The 12,870-nt window shown below is 34.7% G+C and overlaps 1 protein-coding gene across 2 annotated transcripts in view; it reads right to left on the bottom strand.

Annotated features, from left to right (window-relative positions):
• Positions 1 to 12,870, bottom strand: part of CADM2 (cell adhesion molecule 2) — a 1,116,362-nt gene that overhangs the window by 181,295 nt on the left and 922,197 nt on the right. The gene's annotated exons all lie outside the window — the stretch shown is intronic.

The following is a 12,870-nucleotide window of genomic DNA, read 5'->3' as shown; positions in this document are numbered from 1 at the left end:
AGGGCTGTAAAATCTGGAATTAAGCAAGCGGCAACTAAAAGAGTACTCTAAATGGTAGAAAGAGTGAGGAGGACCGGTTAAAGACACCAGCACCCAAGGAAAATCCCAGTAGCTTCCCAAACGACAGTAAAAGATGATCCAGACCCAGCTTCTCCCAACCACAACCTAGAAATAGAAGTCAGTCTAGGTAGACTCATTTTTTATTGCTGGTCAAATGAGAATCCATCCAACAATATCGGGAAAGACTGGGATGCCTGCAAGGGGAATGAAATAGGAGCATTACTAACAGCAAACAGCTAGGCAAAGGGACCTGTTTTTCCAGGGTGCCTAAGACTTCCCCTTTCCATCCGGAGGTACTGAACAGATAAGCAGCTCTAGTAGTGTGTGTGGAAAGTGAGGCAGGAGGGTATACACAGGGACGGGATGTCTCTACAGCAATTACAGAGCCCTGGAAGTAATCCTCTTTTCATTCGCTAGAGCAGGGGTACGCAACCCCTAGGCCATGGGCCAGTTCCAGTTTGCAGCCTGTTAGGAACTGGGTCACCCAGCAGGGGGTGAGTCATGAGCTAGCCAGCATTACTGCTTGAGCTCTGCCTCCTGTCAGATCAGCAGGAGCACTTCTCATAGGAGAGTGAACCCTATTGTGAACTCTGCATATGAGGCATCTAGGTTGCGTGCTCCTTGTGAGAATCTAACTAATGCCTGATGATTTGAGGTCAAACAACTTCATCCCAAAACCATCCCCCCCACACACCGCCCACCATCCATGGAAAAATTGTCTTCCACAAAACCGGTCCTGGTGGCAAAAAGGTTGGGGATCGCTGAGCTAGAGCATATTTTACCTCCCCTAGACCACTACAACTTAGCCTGGGGAATCTCCTCTTGTCCCTTATGTGGTCCAGAAGAGATCAGTGTGGTCCCCAGTAGAATTAGATAAATCAACCTGTCCAAATAGCAACACAAAGCCCCTAAAAATTAAATTCTCATTAGAACCACAGCCCATAATTGAAAGCTAGGACTAGCAACTGCTTCTGAGAATAAACTTAATTAGCATCCAGAGTCTCTTAACATAATAACCAAAATGCTCGGCATATAATAAGTAAAAAGACTTACTAGCCATAATAAACACCAGGAAAATCATAACTGAATGAGAAAAAATGATCAACAGATCCCTATACTGAGATGAATCAAATATTGAAATTTTTGACAAAAATTTGAAGAAGCCATTATAAAATTACTTTAATAAGAAATTACTAATTATCTTGGCACAACTGAAAAAAACATAAAACCTTAGCATGCAAAATGTTATTAAAAATGGATGTTATAGAAATAAAAATATAAAAGCCAATATAAAAACTAATTGGATTTGCTCTATAGTACAGTGAAAATAACAGAGGATAGAATCCGTTAATTTAAAGACAGAGAAATATAATTCACCCAATCTGAATAGCTGAGAGAAAATAGAAGGATAGAAAGAAAAGATAGGAAAGAACAGAGCCCCAGGGACCTGTGAGACAATACCAAATATCTGTCAGTGGTATCATTAGAGTCCCAGAAGGAATGAAGAAAGAGAGTGGGACTAAAAGAGTATTCAAAGAAATCATGGTTGAAAACATTCCATATTTGGCAAAAGTCAGGAAGATACAGAATCAATCAAGAAGCTGAGTGAAACCCAAGTAGGAAAAACCCAAAGAACTCTATGCCGAGATACATCAAAAGGAAACTTCTGAAAACGAGCCTTACTGCCTGAGCTCCACCTCCTGTCAGATGAATGAGGGCACTTCTCACAGGAGAGTGAACTCTACTGTGAAAACTAGACGAAAACTAGACAAACTTCTTGAAAGGAGCCCAAGAGAATGGCTTATTACCTGTAAGAGAATACAAATTCAAATGACAATACAGTTCCCATTTCAAATCATGGAAGCCAGAGGAAGTGGCACGTTTTTCAACTCCTGAATGAAAAGAGCTGTCAACTATGATTTCTTAACCAGTAACACTATCCTTTAGGAATCAAGATGAAATACATATGTTCTTAGAAGAAAGAAAAACAGATAATTTGCCTCCAGCAGGACTGTCTTAAAGAAAATTTAAAGTTTTTCAAACATAAAAGAATTAGTAATAAGAGGAAATATTGAAGCACCAAGAAGGAACAAAAATAATAGCAAAATATGAGAAAATAGAATAGACTACCCTTTTCCTCAGTTTTTTTCTTTTTCTTTTTTTTTTTTTTTTTTTTTGAGACGGAGTCTCGCTCTGTCACCCAGGCTGGAGTGCAGTGGCCGGATCTCAGCTCACTGCAAGCTCCGCCTCCCGGGTTCCCGCCATTCTCCTGCCTCAGCCTCCCGAGTAGCTGGGACTACAGGCGCCACCACCTCGCCCGGCTAGTTTTTTTTTTTTTTTTGTATTTTTAGTAGAGACGGGGTTTCACTGTGTTCGCCAGGATGGTCTCGATCTCCTGACCTTGTGATCCGCCCGTCTCGGCCTCCCAAAGTGCTGGGATTACAGGCTTGAGCCACCGCGCCCGGCCGAGTTTTTTTCAAATATGTGATTATTAAAACAAAAAAGTGTAACTTTGATAATGTCCACCATTATTAGAGAAGGAATACTCAAGACAAGAAAACAAGTGGATAGGGCAAAGATACCTAGTGGAAGTGAGGTTTCCATACTTGAAGTGGTAAAATGTTGCTACTAGTAGACTGTGTAAATTACATCTGTTAATTGCAATACCCAGAGCAACCGCTAAGAAAGGCATACAAAGAATACACTCAAAAACTCTTTAAATAAAGATGGAATCCATTTATATGATGTTTTGAGGTAACAAAATTACAGAGGTAGAGAACAGAGTTTGGTTGCCAAGGGCTAGGGATGGCAGGGGGCGATGGAGAGTAGAGGGACATGGGTGTGGCTCTGAGAGGAAGAAAGGATCCTTGTGGTTCTGGAACTGTTTTGTCTCTTGATTGAAGTGATGGATACATGAATCTACACATGTAATAACATTGTCTAGAAGTAAACATATATACACACACACTTACACATATGAACACAAAAACAAATACATGTGAAAATGATGAAAACCAAGTAAGACTATTGAACTGTATCAGTGTCAGTTTCCTCACTGTGATGTTGTTTCATGGCTTTACAGCTGTTTCTTGGGTGAAGGGTACGCAAGAGCTCTCTATATTATTTCTTACAACTGCATATAAATCTACAAAAAATTGATAAAAAAAATTTTAATTCACATTTGATGGAGTAGGGGGAACAGTTAGGATATCAAAGCTTAAAATTCAATGTACACATTTACTACACAAGAGGGGGATCCCAAATGCCATATATTTTTAAATTACCTGCACCTTCCCTATATGCTTTGTGAGAGGAGCAGATAATTACAAAATATATAACCTTTGGGAAAATTCTAAATCTTCATGATTCTAAATATCTTTAAAAAATCCTCCTCCCACACACTCAAATAATAAATACCTAAATGATTGTATCCCTTTTGCCATCATTTTTTGTGAACTTTAATTGTTTAGGAAGATATATACTTGCAAATATTTTTAAAATTGATTTATACTGAACGTGAAAAATAAAGCAGGTCTGTGCTTGTGACCGTATTTGGATACAGCACACTTAAAAAAAATTTCTACTTCATACTGTATCTCCTACATGCCATGATATAAATGCCTTGTTTAGCTGCCAGAGGAAAATAGTAGGGCACAAATTTGTTATTCTCACAATAGGAACTCATGCTATATCAACCCCTTTTCAAAACAACGATGCATTCATCTAAATATTTATCTTATATGAGTATATGTATTTATAGATAATGTTATAATTTTATTGCTATGTGTACATATATATTAAATATATATGTATATCATATATACGCATGTATTTTGTTCACACATTTTTTAAGAGGTCACCAAAATGAAAAATCTCAAATTCCTGTCATGATACTGTATGGATAGAACATGTTACCCACCTCCTGTGTTCAATTTCATTTCCCCTAACACAGGTTCCATTGACACAGACAGCGCTTACAATTCTCAGTTAATCCTGACAAAAGGAATTTAACTCTATTTTAGCCAGACTGTATTTTGGAACCTGTATAACATCGCTAAAGTTAAACTGAATTGCTCAAAACATACGAATATCAGACTTTCATATTTAAACCATTTTCACTGAATAAGGCTAAAGGTACTGATTTGACATCAAAAGACTTGGCTCCAGACGCTTGTGTGAGGTCAGTTTCTGGTGATAATAACTTCTGACTCCTTTCATCTTTGGATTATGATGAGAATTGAATGATATCATGTAGAATGTAAAGTGACTTAAAATACATCTACAGTGACATTTTAAAATTAATTGGGGTTTGGAATCCTGAGGATAAACTAGATATTTTAGTGTCTGAAATGTTTCAATCAGTTCAACTTACCAAATCACATAATACTTTCAGTTGTTTATATGATTATTACCAGCCTTGACTAATTAAAAACTAGGCTCTGAAAAGTGGAACATATGAAGTTTTATGTCAGTTTCATTAGAGGTTAATCATATTAACTTGAGCAAGTTACTTAAATATATCTCAGTTGTCTATGAGGTAAAACTCATAGACATCACAGTGCTACATCACAATGAAAGTATAAAGAACGTGGTTTAGAATTTTAGATCTGAAATATATGAATATATATTTAAAAATGGACAACACATTCTTAAGGACCAAGACACTGCCACAATTACTACATGGATTATTTATTGTGTACATTTTCTTAATAGTTTATTGGCTAAACACTGGAGCTGCCTAACACGATTTTCCACGAACTGAGTATTTTAAGTAAATCCTACATCCACACTGTTACTCTTTTCAGATTCACAAACACTTATGATGTCATCTACAGTTCACTTTAAAACAGCATTTCAAGTACAAAAGAATATGGAAAAAACCTTTAACAGTCCAAAGAGGAATATACTATAAATCAATGGGTTCCCTGTGAGCAGGAACCTTGTTTCACTAGTTCAGCACCCTAAGCTATAGCTATATACACAGTAGGCATTCATTCAGTGAGTAGCTATTGAATTGAAACTGAGAGCTAAACTCTGTCTATATGTGATAAGAACAGAGTGAAAAAGAGCTGAACTAGGAAGTCCTCTTCAATATCTCTCCACAGGATCCCCCATGGGACAGAAGCCAAAAAAAAAAAAAAAAAAAAGGAGAAGAAAAAACAGAAGAAACAAAATGTTCCATTTAGACACTGTTGAGTATAAAAGAGCTAGAAATATCATGCTACAAAAATTGTTTTTAAGTAACTGACAGTTCACTGGAAAATGATCTGAACTACTGGATGAGTGAACTTTGAAAATATTTTCATTTTACCTTACGGTTTCCCAGAACACAAAAGGCCATAGTTAATCACTGACCATTCATATCATTTAACTTTTCTGTATAGCAGTTCCCAAATACATAGTGAACCTAAATAAAGAATTGTAATATTGTCAGTGGAAATAAATTCAATCTTTTAAAAAATGTTTCCCTTTGAGGACACAGAATATAAATCATTACCTGAATGTCCTTTTCAATAATAAATTAAAAACTCGAACATTTTATTTAAAAATATTTTAAAACATTAAACTAGGATCAAATAAAGAATAAAAGAAATGAGTATGTGTAATAAAAGAAAAAAAGATCATTATTCACGTATCAGAGAGATTAAAAATAAGCTAATGGGTTAAGTAGGCCACTTTGAGGTCATGCCCTAACAGCCATTAGTTGCCTGCTACCCACTGGTGAGGTAATTAGCAGTTCAAAACTCTAAATTCTGGAAGAATTTCATCTTGGCTGCGTATAACACTCTACTATACGACCAATGAGTAAAATTCTATTAAATAGTACTTAATTCTGGATAAAATGATTTTTCCAATACACCATTGGTTTCAAATGGTTCATCAATCATACAAATGTGTATTTTGGATTCATGCTGAACAAAATAAAAATGCCAAAGACAATTAATTGGAGGATTTTAGACACATTTTATGCCCATTCCTAACAAAAGGTACCGGCATATTTAGTAAGTTGCATATTAATTAGTTTCAGATCAAATTAACTTAGTAAGAATAGTACTGTTTAATTTATGTAGCATTATTTATTCAAGAAGCTGCTAGCAATTTGTGAATACTTGCATTAATAGTTTTCTTTCCTTAAGTGTTATCTTTATAAAGTTGATCACATACTCCTTGCAGGAAACTTTAAAAAGTATCTTTAAATTGATTTCTATTGAGTAATAACTCATGTCACATTTTAGAATGCTTAATCATGATTGAAAAATTATATTTCATTGTGAGTCACTTTGAAGAGGACATTAAAATGCAACATTTCTTACATTTTTTTCTAGTTCACCCGTTGGACATGAAACTTCCCCCAATTGGGGTTATGATATATCTTTTTGGACTTTTTTCAAGGCCTCACACATGTCATGGTACATATTGATACCCATTAGTAATTTACTAGATTAAATTGAATATATGGATTATTAATCTTCAGCATACAATATTCTAAAATTGTATTAACAACATTTTAGAAAATTCCATGTATTAAGTGAACATTTTATACTGTGTGATTTTTTATCATTATAATTCATTATATTTTATAGACAGGCACTAAAGGAAAACCTACATCAGGATGATAGAAATCACTTCAAGTATCCCTTGGCTACATGAATTCTCAATGTTTAATATAATTAATGCCTTAAAAGTATAACATTTTACACTCATAAGCTTTAGCCAAGGCAAACATTGCACACATTTAAAAGGTTTTAAGTGTATTTAATCTCCAACCAGTAAGTTTCATTTCCTAACCTAAATTCCATGTCACTGATGTGGTAGGATTTCAGCAACCACAGGGTGTCAGCCTTCATTTCCCTTAGCCTCAGTGTGTGTGCTCTCCACCCAAGAATCCCACTCAATTCCTACAGAAAGTTTAGATGTGTCAGTACAATAAGCCAAGTGTTACCTATGGGAAGATGTACCTAAAAACTCTACCCACAAGGCCTTTGATGCAATATTGAATTTTAGTTTGCTCTCTGTTGCCTGAGAGTAGACTACTTCCTCTGTTTCTAACTTTGTTCTTTAAGGTTACCCAGACAAACACTGCTACTTCTAGACTTCTGCAACAGGCTTGCTGTCTGCATATTGTCCACCTAGACCTCTGCTAATTGCTTACTCTGCTTTACTCCTATTGTTTTCTCCGAAGCTGGTCACGAACAGGACTGACTCATGCAATCTGCCAGACCTGTTTTTTCAGCTGAAATCTCTACTTCCCCCAAGGATCAGAATCCGGACAAGAATTTGAAGCTTCAGTGAGGACAATTTTTATATACTAGAATAATTTTTCTGCTAATTAGATCTGTACCCTAATACATCAGAAAGGAAAACTAAGTCAAATAAATTATAATAAAGCTTACAAAAAGGTCATAAGTCTAAGACTTAACACTTGTCAGATGTTATACTTTGTATCTTGAGCTGTATGATGAAAATATGCCACTAGATATTGCAAAAGAGGCAAGATGAAAGAAATCTAACCAGTCTTATTATCAAAATGTTATTTTATTTGTTGGTAGCTCCATACAATCTTATTGGATATATTAAAATCAGTATGTGTCATTTGTAATGGTACAAATTGCCAGGGGGAAAAAATGAGATTTGTGTTATAGACGGAATAAAATATCAAACAAGTGAATCTTTTTCTGTTTTGTTCTTTTACAGTCATACAACATAAAACAATCTAAATCAATCTTCTGGAAAATTGGTAAAAACAACCATTGCTCCAGAGCTCCTATTTGGTATACCAAGTTTCAGCCTGGACTGAATTTTTACTGAAACCATAGTGAATGGAGTTTTCAAATAGAAATGCAAACAGAACCTAAGCAATAAATCTGGAAACAGTGTCACTATTTGAAGAAAGTTTTTCAGTAATAGAATTTCAGTTTTTACACCCTAGTATTTCTATGTTTGGTATGGTAGTTTTATGAGAGAAGACTGTTAACAGATAGCCATCAAAATTAATTAACTACAACATTCTAATACCCATTTTCAAGAGCCTTATAGAGACAAAATATTTCCTCTCCATCCCCTAAAAATAAACGTTTGTGAATATTCTGTTTCCTTCTTCAAAACACAGTATTTCCCTGGGTGTTTGTCACATTACCGTTTTCATTTTTCTTGAGAAAATATATTTTGGTATTTGATAGCATTCACAATTTGAGACCACTCACTATTGGCCTAGATATTTAGAACTAGAAAATGCTGTGGTATTTGAACCATACAATTTTTGTAAGCCCTCATTCTTTTTAACAACCTACAATATATTGGTCTCCTCATAGACATATGAAATTCATTTTTTATATCTAACTATAAAACCACCATATGTAGCCATGTGGTATAACTCTCATGTAGCATTTATATCAAAGAGACAAGAAGATTATATGTCATGCTGTTATGGAAATGCATACACAAAGGTAGACTGGGAATCAAAACCATCTGCCTTCATTAGATAGAGAAATCAGCCCTTGGTATTTATAATCTGTCTTGTAATTTTACAGGATCCCATATTCTGTGAAAGCCTTTGGTTGATGCTTACAACACAGGAAGGGAAAATGACTCCAGACTACATTGTGCACAATTCTAATAATCCCAAAGTTGTTCCTTTCACAGCCTGAAATTTGGAATAAATTTTTCACAGTTCTGTTTTCATTAAGGTAATAACATAATTATTTAATGAAATAAACAACTTCTTAGAGTACACAAACTGAAAATCCAGGAATATGTTGTACAATTATCAAATTGTTCATTTTTATATTTTTAAAATGTAGGCATAACCATAAAAATATTAAAATTATATAAATTTTATTAATAATAGTCCATAATGTTCTATGAAATGAGTTTAATATTTTTCATTGCCAATATATTTTTGCTACGGAAAGTTTAATCACTTGATCTTGCTTTCTTCCTTCAGTTTCCCCAATTCTTACTAATTTTTCCCTTTTGGGGATGGAGGAGGTGTGTGTGAATTTTTCACAAATAAAATATTATCTTTAAAAAATTAGCAAATTACTGATTATAATAAATATTGTTTCTAAGATATCTCACATACATCAAAAATTCAATGAGAAAGTGATGAGTAATACAAATTTTAAAAATTATCATTTACCATGTAGAATTTGAAGAATGACATCCTACTTTTTGCATTTAATTTAATTTAATTTTTTGAGACGAGTTTCACTCACTCTGTCACCCAGGCCAGAGTGCAGTGGCACAATCTCAGCTCACTGCAACCTCTGCCTCCCTGGTTCGAGCGATTCTCCTGTCTCAGCCTCCCCAGTAGCTGGAATAACAGGCACCCACCACCATGCCTGACTAATTTTCCTATTTTTAGTAGAGACGAAGTTTCACCATGTTGGCCAGGCTGGTCTTAAACTCCTGACATTAAGTGATCCGCCTGCATTGGCTTCCCAAAGTGCTGGGATTACAGGCTTGAGCCACCATGCTTGGCTGGCAGCCTACTTTTTAAAGCATTTTCTATGATATTGAATTTTCTTTCTTTAAATGATTTATTTTTCTTTATCACAGAGTGATCTGAATTGGTTTTTAACAATTCCATTTATATTAAGTTACATGTTAACATTTAGAAATTGTGTTAATGCTCTGGCTTGAATGTCTCCTCCGTAGCTCACATTGAGATTTAATTGCCATTGTAACAGTATTAAGAGGTTGGCCCTTTAAGGAATAATTAGGTCATGAGGGCTCTTCCTTATGGAGCATTTTAATGACTTTAACAAAGAAGTTTTGGGAAGTGTCCTTCTACCTTCTGCCATGATAGAGCACAAAGACCCTTGCCAGATGCCAGCACCATGTTCTTACACTTCAGCCTCCAGAACCATGAGCCAAGTGAATTTCTACTGTTTGTAAATTACCCAGTCTGTGGTATTTTGTTATAGCAACATGCAACAGACTAAGACAGTCAATGTAAACAAAATTTCATGACATTCAAATTGATAACAAGTTTTAGCAAAAGGCAGAAAAAATAAATGTAAAAAACAGAGGCAGCATATTTTAATACTTTGCCACAACTAAAAGATAAAATTTTGGAAAATTTAAGCATATTTTCTTGTAATATATAGTATTGAATGCATCTAAATTATATATATATAAGGTATAAATATAAATATAAATTTACATAAAGTATAAATATAAATACAATAATATGTATACATTGTACATATGAATAAATACATAGATAAGTGAGAAGTGCAGTTTAAGATGGAGTAGGGCAAAAAGCCAATGTAAAATTAAAATTATTGAAGTTGTGACTCCTAGGGCAAATGAAAGTGACTGATGAAAGGTAATTTGATAAACGTCTTTTATAAATGAATATAATAAGGGCTTTTTTTTTAGTAATTCACGTAAGAAATGTTCCAAAACTTACCAAAGAGATTGGAAAAAATACACATCAAATTAGACACCTCATATGAAATTTATAATAAAAGAACACATTGTGTTTTATTAAATATAATGGTTCAGCAGTAACTGTGAATTCCTACTTTGTAGCTAGGTTGAAATGAGATATACTGTGGAGGTGACTTCTGAAACCCAGAGAGAAAGCTCTGAACACACAGTGCTCTTACTAATTCTCAAGAGGGAAATCCATAGTGTGATATGTACAGCTTCAAAGTCTTCTGTACTTGCTGACTCCACCACCACCATAGGAATCTTTGAGATCTAGACTCACAGGCTTTGAGCTTGACTTGGCCTTGGTTACACAGGCAGCCCAACAACCAGCTTACACTGTAGAAAAGATACTGGCTCTCTCTTAGGGAGCTTTCACTGAGATAATGGGGACAGTATGAAAGGAAAGATTGTATAAAATAGTCTTCCAAAGCAGGAGAGAATAAGAAAAATACACGATTTGAAAATAATTTGCTAATAAACTGTGTTTTGTTTGTATGTTCCACAACATATTTTGAATAGCGACACCATACAAATATTTTGGGGGATTTTCCGACTGGACCAAAAAAAAACACCCTTTAAAAAAATTCTTAAGGAACTGGATACCTACCAACCATGTGATCAATAGAAGGGCAGTAGATAAACCTAATGTCTCATCAAAGATGGATATAGGAACACAGTCATCACACAGAGGAAAAATCGCATGATGATGGTGATAGTGATGATGATGACGACAACGACAATGGTAGAGTAATGTTAATTTACGGAGTATGCGCTATCTGACAAAACATTTGCTAAGTGTTTACATAGATTTTTCTACCTTTTATCTTCACAATCGCTCATTGAGACTTACACTAGCATTATTTCTCTTCTAAAGATGAGAAACCTAAACATCAGAAAGGTTCAGTAACTCACCCAAAGTTACATAGATAATATATATCTGAACACAGATGAACAGATGAGTATTCAGCCAGTCTGACTCTAGAACCTATAGATCTCTTAAATATCACATTCAAGTAACTTCCTAGCTAATAATTACTAATGCTCATATTCCATCTGTTTGAAACACTGTGATGGTATCTTATTAAATATAACACTGATGATAGACTAACCAGACTTAGAAAACATTCAGTGGTTTTGATGTGCATTCTCTAATGATTAGTGATGTTAAGAATTTTTAATGTACATTTTGGCCATGTGTATATCTTCTTTTGAAAACTGTCTGTTCATGTTTTGCCCACTTTTTAATGGGGTTGTTTTTTCATGTAAATTCAACTTCCTTATAGTTGCTGGATATTAGACCTTTCTCAGATGCATAGTTTGCAAGCATTTTATCCCATTCCAGAGTTTGTCAGTTCACTCTGTTTATAGTTTCTTTTACTGTACGGAAGATCTTAGGTTTAAGTAGATCTCATTTGTCAACTTTTGCTTTTGCTGTGATTGCTTTTGGCGTCTTCATCATGAAAGCTCTGTCAGTTCCTATGTCCAGAATATTATTGCCTATGTTGTCTTCAAGGGTTTTTATAGTTTTGGGTTTTACATTTAACTCTTTAATCAATCTTGAGTTGATTTTTTTGTATATTGTATAAGAAGGAGAGTGTAAAATAGTTCAACCATTGTGCAAAGCAATGTGAGGATTCCTGAAAGAGCTAAAAACAGAACTACCATTCAACCCAGTAATCACATTATGGGATACATATCCAAAGGAATAGAAATCATTCTACCATAAAGACATATGCATACATTTTTTTTTTCATTGTAGCACTATTCACAATTGCAAAGACATGTAATTAACCTAAATGTCCATCACTGGTAGAATGGATAAAGAAAATGTGGTACATATATACTGTGGAATATTACACAGCCATAAAAAAGAACAAGATCATGTCCTTTGTAGGAACATGGATGGAGTTGAAGGCTATCATCCTTAGCAAACTAGTGCAGGACAGAAAACCAAATACAGCATTTTCTCACTTATAAATGGGAGCTAAATGATGAGAACACACAGACACAAAGAAGGGAACAGACACAAGGGCTTACCTGAGGATGGAAGAGGGGAAGAAGGAAAGATCAGGAAAAAATAACTAATGGGTACTAGGCTGAATACCTTGGTGACAAAATAATCAGTACAACAAATCTCCATGACACAAGTATACTCATATAACAAATTTGCCCATGTACCCTGAACATAAAGTAAAAGTCAAAAAAAAAAAAAAAAAATCATCAACAGCAACAACAATAACAACAAAAAGTTAGCCAAAACAAGCTAAATGACTCTTTGAAGTGATCAGAACTGTTTCTAATGAACCCAGGAGATCTCATGTTATAGTAAGAACAGTATAAAAGTAATCTCCTGCCATACACACTGGGATTGGC

Source organism: Rhinopithecus roxellana, chromosome 1 (assembly GCF_007565055.1).
Source record: "Rhinopithecus roxellana isolate Shanxi Qingling chromosome 1, ASM756505v1, whole genome shotgun sequence".
Classification (NCBI taxonomy): Eukaryota; Metazoa; Chordata; class Mammalia; order Primates; family Cercopithecidae; genus Rhinopithecus; species Rhinopithecus roxellana.
This window is presented reverse-complemented; position numbering and strand designations above follow the sequence as displayed.